The sequence below is a fragment of the Vanellus vanellus genome (assembly GCF_965231255.1).
Source record: "Vanellus vanellus genome assembly, chromosome: 3".
NCBI classification, from domain to species: Eukaryota; Metazoa; Chordata; class Aves; order Charadriiformes; family Charadriidae; genus Vanellus; species Vanellus vanellus.
The window spans coordinates 127,758,681-127,767,050 of record NC_138907.1 but is presented as its reverse complement, the minus strand read 5'-3'; the positions used below and the strand labels follow the sequence as shown (position 1 = coordinate 127,767,050).

The 8,370-nt window shown below is 49.5% G+C and overlaps 1 long non-coding RNA gene across 1 annotated transcript in view; it reads left to right on the top strand.

Moving 5' to 3' along the window:
• Positions 1–5,938: 5,938 nt before the first annotated feature.
• LOC309670513 overlaps positions 5,939–8,370 on the top strand; it is a 96,432-nt gene continuing 94,000 nt past the window's right edge. Inside the window, exon 1 of the long non-coding RNA XR_014269013.1 lies at positions 5,939–6,042. This is a non-coding gene — a long non-coding RNA (uncharacterized lncRNA). The remainder of the gene's footprint in view (positions 6,043–8,370) is intronic.

Here is an 8,370-nt window from a genome sequence, read left to right as displayed (position 1 = left end):
GGGGAAGCATGGTTAGCTGTAATACTCAAGGAATTCAAGGGAATTTTACAGAAATGCAGCTGATTCCTTAGTGTAGCAGGGCGCAGAAGGGGAAAGAGACTTAAGCAAAGAGCAGTGCTGGTATTTTGTGCCGTTACTCAGTCATCGCCAAGATCCACTCAAGTTTTGCTTGGCTGTCACCAGGCTGGGTTGCTGCTTCCTACTTTGGAGCGCGTCTTTCTTAATAGTCACTGAAATTTCCAGGAGTATGGAAGTCTCTTAATGGGAGGGGGTTTTTATTATTTCTGTAGATAAATTTTAATTAGATATGTTTTAGATCATTTTTTTGATGCCGGGTGACTCATCTGTATTTTTTTGCTAGAATGACAGAGCTAAGTCTAGCTAAAAAGAGAAATAAAAATAGCATGTACAGACACATTGACGCTCTCTACTGTGTCCTGCAGGGGCCCAGGTGAGGATAGGAGAGCAACGACACTCTGTCAGATTGAGAAAGTAGCTTGGTTCGTATTTTAGCTCCTTTGCCATGAAGCCACCCATGTAATGGCTTGTGTACAACATCTCTGTTCTTGGGGTACCACTGTCGTGAAGGCTGCTAGTGGTAATGGCTTGCTGTTAATGTACCTGGGTAGGCTTGATTCACACACACAAAATGACTCAGCATGACTCAAAGCATTTCAATTTTTAGGTAACTATAAAAAATGCAAAGGAAGCGAGGGCTAGGTTCACAGAATTGCTGTAGAATTGCTGTGAGCAGTTATAGACACAAGGGGAAGAAAACCTGCTCTACCTTCACCTGCTCACGCTGCCTCTAGCTCCACCAAAGCCTGGAGTGACTTGTCATACCGAAATTGGTTTGCTATTTTCAGGGAGTGGAGAAAACCCCATTTTGGTCAAAAAACTACTTGTGAAAAATATTCACCCAGTGCTTGTAACAGCCTTTGATTGCTAATGATCTGGGAGATATTGGGGAAGGAGGGAAAACTACATGTCATTCTGAGCCATGTGGTCTCTCACGGTTTATTTGTAACCACTGTCCTAATCTCTCTGAACATACTTCATTGTGGGTTTAGGCATTGTGGTTCTTGTGAAGAAAGTAACATAGTGTGGTTATGCATGGTTTTATAAACAAAGCATAATACAGTCATTTAATTAATTTATCTAGAATATTTATTAATCATAGAATCATAGAATGGTTTAGATTGGAAAGGACCTTGAAGATCATCGAGTTCCAACCCCCCTGCCATAGGCAGGGACACCTCCCACTAGACCAGGTTGCCCAAGGCCACGTCCAGCCTGGCCTTGAACACCTCCAGGGATGGGGCCTCAACAACCTCTCTGGGCAACCTGTGCCAGTGCCGCACCACCCTCACAGGGAAAAACTTCTTCCTCATGTTCAATCTGAACCTGCCCTCTTCCAGTTTAAAGCCATTCCCCCTCGTCCTATCGCTACATGCCCCAGTAAAAAGTCCTTCCTCAGCTCTCCTGTAGGCCCCTTTAGGGACTGGAAGGCCGCAAGAAGATCTCCCCAGAGCCTTCTCCTCTCCAGGCTGAACAGCCCCAACTCTCTCAGCCTCTCCTCATAGGAGAGGTGCTGCAGCCCTCGGATCATCCTCCTCGTGGCTCTCCTCTGGACATGCTCCAGCAGGACCATGTCGTTCTTACGCTGGGGACTCCCGAGCTGGATGCAGTACTGCAGGTGGGGTCTCATGAGAGTAGAGTAGAGGGGCAGAATCCCCTCCTTTGACCTGCTGGCCACACTTCTGATGCAGCCCAGGATACGGTTGGCCTTCTGGGCTGTGATCGTGCACTGCTGGCTCATGTTGAGCTTCTCGTCAATCAGCACCCCCAGGGCCTTCTCCTCAGGGCTGCTCTCCAGCCATTCCCCGCCCAGCCTGGAGTTGGGCTTGGCATTGCCCCGACCCAGATGTAGGACCCCGCACTTGGCCTTGTTGAACTGCATGAGGTTGGCTTGGGCCCACCTCTGCAGCCTGTCCAGGTCCCTCTGGATGCCATCCCTCCCCTCCAGCGTGTCTACCTCACCAAACAGCTTGGTATCATCGGCAAACTTGCTGAGGGTGCACTCGACCCCACTGTCCATGTTGCCGACAAAGATGTTGAACAGTACAGGTCCCAGTACCGACCCCTGAGGACAGTACCGACCCCTGAGGACACAGGGGTCGGTACGACGCATTCTTAATAAAACGTGTGGCAGTGCAACTCGACATACTCCGAGTGTGATCCATAATATTCTACCTTAAACAAAGCCTTCTACCCCATTTCTTGCATCATGATTTTTCTTTCACATAGCAAGGTAACACAAGAAACACTAACTATGCCTTCCTTAACATGGGAACGGGCATTTCTTTTCCTCACCCCGTTTTACTGCCTGGCAGTGTCCTCCAGCATCCCAGCATCTTGCCAAAAGCTTTCACTGCTTTTATAAACTTACTTTCATCTGCCATCAGGATCTGGTTCCGCTGTGCGGGATGCCAGTAGTTCATTGTACTTCCTCTTTGCATCCCAGCTGGGGCTGCACTGTATCAAAACTAGAATTAGCATTTGGGAGGGAAAAGTCTTTATGTCCGTGTGTCCATTCTTATGCTAACTTCTCCTTCCCCGACACAGATATTGCTGCTGAGCGTTTCATTTCATGCTGTAGCCCTTGCTATGCTTTATGGCCAGCCGTAGGGTGTATTGTTAAAATACTTCTTGTGCCCATGGGGTCTTCAGAGTGCTTTATTTAAATGTACCGAGATGCCTTCACCTACCACTGAAATGCAGCTACTTATGCTGCAAAGCCTGGCAGCTGCTCTAACAGCAGGAGCAGGACCAGGCCACTGCTTTTATGACATAAAGTAAGGAGAAAAAAAAAATATCCATATCCATTAAAAACTGCAGGGAGAATGTAAATTGTCAGAATGTAATTATCCCTAACTGGAATTTGGCCAGCATTCCAGATTAACATTTCCTCTCTTGTGAAGCATGCCGTGGGATACCTGATGGCCAAAAGCAGTCAGAGTCTCAGCAGGATTAAAAATTGAGCTTTGCTGTGTCGTTGTTCCATAGTGGCTGAGATGTATATTATCTGTTTAGCACCTACAGCACCCTGGGGCTAAAAAGTGACTGCTCCTATGAAATCTGATAGGAGTGTCTGAGGTTAAGAGTGCGGTCTAAAAACATTCCATTAAACTTGTAAAAGCCACAGATGGTCCGGCCTTGGTACTGTCTCCCATGGAAGGGAGGAGAAAGATTTACCAAAAGGATTGTAGCAGGGAAAAGATGAAAGTTCAGGGTCCTCCCCTTAGATCATTGTTCCCTTGAGGAGCGATGGATGTTTTTCTGAGGTTTATTTCAGGCCATGGAAGCATGCCATGGAAATGTGCATTAGCTGGCTCTAAAACTCCTTAATACCTGCTTGAAATGCCTCAATGTAATTTATAGCAGAGAGAGACACCAGTGTGTTGGATGCGAGAAATGCTTACGAGTAAGTGGGATGAGGAAGTGGGAATTTGGTGCGGGTAAGGAAAAGAGGTAAGGTAGGGACCATTTCAAGTAGAGAAAAGGAGGATAGAAAGCAGTGATGGCATTCACTGTATTAAATTGCAGCTGCCAACTGCAGAGATATTTAAAAGGTAATATAAGAGCGGTTCCCAGCATGAAATCATACAGAGGTGTCTAAATAAGTAGTTCTGTGAGCAGTGGGACTCATGCAACCAGTTTTTCTTAGCTTTTGTCTTTCCCCTATAGCCTCTGACTACCACCATTTCTTCTGCCTAGGGTGTGTGCCATGACCCCATTCCCCTTTCTCACCACCCCCAAACCTCCCTCCTTCTTGTCCTTACCCCCAGATCCTTCTTTATCACTGCCTTGCTGGTAGCCCCAGGCACCCCCTGAAATCCCAAACCTCCTATCGTTAATTAGGCTGCTGGCTGCAAATACCCTACTTGTGCTAGCTGGCCGGGAGCTGTGCACAAGCTGGCTGCTTGGTTGGTGAGCAGGTCAAACAGAAGGGGCAAGATCTGAACTGCTCCTGCTTTTTGGGTGTCTTTGCATTGCACCTGCACTCTTCTGTATAGCAGGATCTAGTATTTTTAGACCTCTGCCCCAGAGGCAGAGTGGGAACAGATGTGTGTGCTAGGACAACGTGGGTGTGTTAATGATTCCGATGTTAATTTTTTCATTATACTGTGCAATGCAGTCATAGTCTATCTTTTTTTTCCCCTGAAAATATAAAGTATTGTTTCTTAGAGCCTTTGAACCTGCAGTACCTATTCCTGCCCTTCAGTACAGCACGTTCCCTGCTTGTGAAATTGGATTTTGTATTGTTTATCAAAGCGTAGACCTGTGCCCCCCGCCTTACCCCCCACCGTTTTTTCATCTCAGTATAAAAGTTAGTTTCTCCTTGCATTCTTTACACATGTGTAAATGACTGTTAAAAAGTGCAGAGCGGTGGAAAAGTGGTTTCTCGCAGTTTTGAAGTGCTCATGTTTTATTAAAGCTGAGATTCCTGGAGCTTTGGGGCCAGAGACACACCACAGTTGCCACCCTCTCCACTCCTACAGAGATAAAACCCCATTTCTTCCTGTGAAAGTTCTCTAATCCCCCAAAAGTTGTCAGTTTGTGTGCTTTGGGGTGGGATTTGATTCCCAGAGATACGAATGCCTTTCATGGGGCCTCTAAAATATAAAATTATAGTTAAAGAGCATAAAGCAAGGAAGCAGACTACTGAACCTGCTTGACTTGGCTTTGTTGTGAGAAGATGGTGGCACTATTACTTGCCTCCATGTCCCCTCCTTTATTTCCCCATTGCTTTTTTTTTTTTTTTTTAAATTTGCTTCAATCACCATCTGTTGCATGGTACGTTCAGTACTTGTCAACCTAAATTTTACATAGCTGCTGTGACTTAACAACATTTAAGCACTAATGACATTTAACACCACTTGGTATTTAAAAGTACCATTGTCCAGAATGAGTGAAATTTTGTGCTGTTAATGCAAACCTTCCAGGTTGGATCTTGGTGTAATTTTGTAAAGAATTCAAATCTGTAGTGCTATTTTAGTACCTGTAAGCAGGCTCTGCAGCCAGTCTTTATGTCTTTATATCAGCTTACTACAATATAGTTGTTTTCATAACTCCTTTTTTGCCTGGACATCTCTCTGGGGGGGATCAGCGGCAACTTTGCAGTCACCACCGTGGTTTGACCGGCATGGCTGAGGCATGACTGAGCTCCATGGGCGCACCCCCAGCCTCGCAGGGGTGCTGGGGGGCAGAGACAGGACTGCTGCAGCTGAAGGGCTGGGACACAACTACCCGTGCGAGGCGGCGTCAGGCACTGAGGGGACCGCGGCTCCTCATGGCGGCTCCTCTGTCAGGAGAAGGGGCGGGAGAAGCAGCGGAGCACATGCCCGCCTTGAGGCGGGAAAAGCGCCCCGGCGCAGCGCGCATGCACGGCGCCAGGTGGGCGGGGCCTCGGAGGGGCGGGAGCAGCTGCTCCGCCTCCTCCGCCATTTAAAGGGACAGACCTCCCCTTCGCTTTGCCGCCTCGCTCCCCTCCTCAGGGTCGGGAGGTAACTGTGTGAGTCTTCCGTCGCTTCGGGCCCTTTCTCCCCGCGCTGGAGACGGCGCAGAGCTGGGGAGCTTCGGGTTCCGGAGCCAAGAGTCTCCTCCTCCGCGTTTCTGCTCTCCCGCCCCATCAGCCTTTCGGCTATCTCCGCCGCCGCTTCGGCCATCTCCGCCCACCCTTCGGATTAGGCCGTTAAGTTCCGCCACCACTTCGGCAACTTCCGCCGGTTCGGTCGGAAATGGCCGAAGACGTGAGAGATCCAGCGGTTTAGGGGGGGTGTGTGTAGAAGACCGGCCGGCTTCTCGGAACAAACCAACTGTGTCCGGACCAGGGGGGGGTGGGGGGGGAGCGGGGGAGGGCGGGCGGCGGGGGAAGAGGAGGCAGCGGCTATGGCTCCCCCCCCAGCCACTGACGGAGCGCGGTGCAGCGGGCGCCGGGACGGCGGCTCGGCCAGGAGGGTGAAGTGAGGGCGCCAAGAGGTAGGGTGGATCGTACGCGGCGGCGGGGGGGGTGGGGGTGGCTGTAGCACACCCCCCTACTACCACCCCCGGGGCAGCCCGGGAGTGGTACAGTCCGGAGGAAGCCCCCTGAAGCGGCGGCGGGGGGCGCCCCTGAGGGGCAGGCCGGGGGGACAGGGTCCCTCGGGGCAGGGGACACGGTGTGTGGGGGTCCCTCAGGGCAGGGGAGGCTGTGAGGGGGGTCCCAGAAGGCAGCGGACGCGGTGTGTGGGGGTCCCTCAGGGCAGGGGAGGCTGTGAGGGAGGTCCCTCACAGCGTGGGAGGCGTTGTGGGGGTCTCGCAGGGTGACGGACGCTGTGTGTGGGGGTGTCCCCTCATGGCTGAAGGGTCTCGATGGCACCTGGTGCCCGGGCGCTGCTGATGGGCTCCAGGCTTCCTGCCGACCCCCCGCCCTCCCTCCCGCCTCTTTCGGCTAACTCTGTGAGGGGCTGGGACGCAGGCGGCCCTGGGGACCCTCTTGTCCCGTCTCTCCTGACTGCCGGCGGCGTCTCCTGTGCTTCGAGGGGACGTCGTGCCCCCCATGGCCGGCACAGCCCCATTCCTCCCGCTCCGAGGAAGGTTTCGGTGTGGGGGCTTGAGGCCTAGCGGCTGGTCTGGCTTCGACGGTCACCGAAAGCGCTGACCCCAATGCGCTCTTTGCCGTCTCGCAGGGTCGTCCTGTGTCTTGGAAACTTGACGAAGCCCTCCTGCTGGCCGCAGCCTGTGGCGGCCCGTTCCCTTGGATCGGTGCGTGCTCCCTGTTGCTCTTGCTGGGGTTTTGCCTGGCGAGATGGTGAGGACAGAAAAGACAAGGATATTGTTTCTGGGCTTCTCAGCGGTTTTGGTATGCTCAGGTTATGCTCCCGTGAATTGTTTGCTGAAAGTTGAGGTTCATGCTGTTGATTTATTTTTTTTTTCCCCCCAGCTGTTTTCCCCACATGAGGTCTCTTCTTGCTCAAAAACATAGGGGTCTTTCCTCAATCAAAAATTTTACCAGTATGGGGCGAATAGATTGCTGCTGACTGCCTAACGCCCTGTTATGCTGGTCCAAAACCAAGCAACTTTGAGCCTGGAGGAGCTGGAAATGGTTAAAATGGTATTAAGGATTCACAAAGATGTGGAGAGGCACTCTAGATATGCCGTTCTTTCACTGTGTGTGTTAAAATCCAAACACTGAGAGTCTCAGTGACTAGTTTCTGATCTCTTGTTGCTTATGCATGTGCCTGATAAATTGTGTGTGTTGTTATCCCGATATGATAACTTGGCTTTAAAATTTCTGGGTTTCTGTGCTGCAAGTCTAACATCTGTATGAAGAAGATTAACTTTGTCTCCTGAAAGGGATGTCACATGCAGTTGATTATCTTACAGATATTTCTGGTTTCATGGAGAAATCTATATATATATGAGAGATGTCAAAGTCTAAAACAGATGGTACAAATATATTTTGATTGGTGTTTCTGTTACATTTAAGATAGTAAGGTTCTTGGAACATGGGGTGCGTTTTGTACGTTGTTGGGTGTTATCAAGTAATTAGTAATCTTAATCTAGTTTCTGTGCAGCAGTAGCATCAGAAACGAACCATGGTCTGATTATGTGGTGATGGGGAGAGAAGTGTTCTCCCCCTGACAAACCCCTTAACTTCATGGACCATCTGAGAGTCCAGTTGTTATATGCAGCTTTATCTGTATTCATTCACAGCTTTGGGATGCCTCTTCTTTTCAGTTTTTCATTCCAGAAACAGGAGTTTGCATCTGTTTAGCTCAGTATTAAGAGATTCTGGAGCAGGGGTAATTGACTGTCTTCATTTGAGCATGGTACAGCCAAATTCTTCTGGCAGCTCAACTGTGGTACAGACAGTTCTTGAACAACTTGATGTCTTGTTGCAGAACGGAAGTCCAAAGTAGTTTTCTGAAATTCTCTAATTTTTCAAGTGGAGACTGTTAGCTCTCATGTTTGTTTGCATGCGAGGATGGGTTTTGGCTGTTGTCAAGTCAGAAGAAAAGCAGCAAATGCACAAAACAAGAGAAACATGATTGTTGAATTGCCTTCACTTATTGTTTCTCCACAATATATGGCAAAATTGAAGGGTTGTTTGTGTGCATGGGATGGGAAAGATCATCATCATCTTACCTTGAATACTTAGAGTGTGGGTCTCTGGGACTGTTCGGCCGAGGAGCTGAATGTTGTTGATGCATTCCCAGGGCTTGCTTGCGTATGTGGAGCCAGAGCCCACCTTGAATCTGCTTTCCATGACTGTTATATTTTGAAGTGCCATGATACCATCATCTTAAGTTTTTAGAGTTTGTCTCT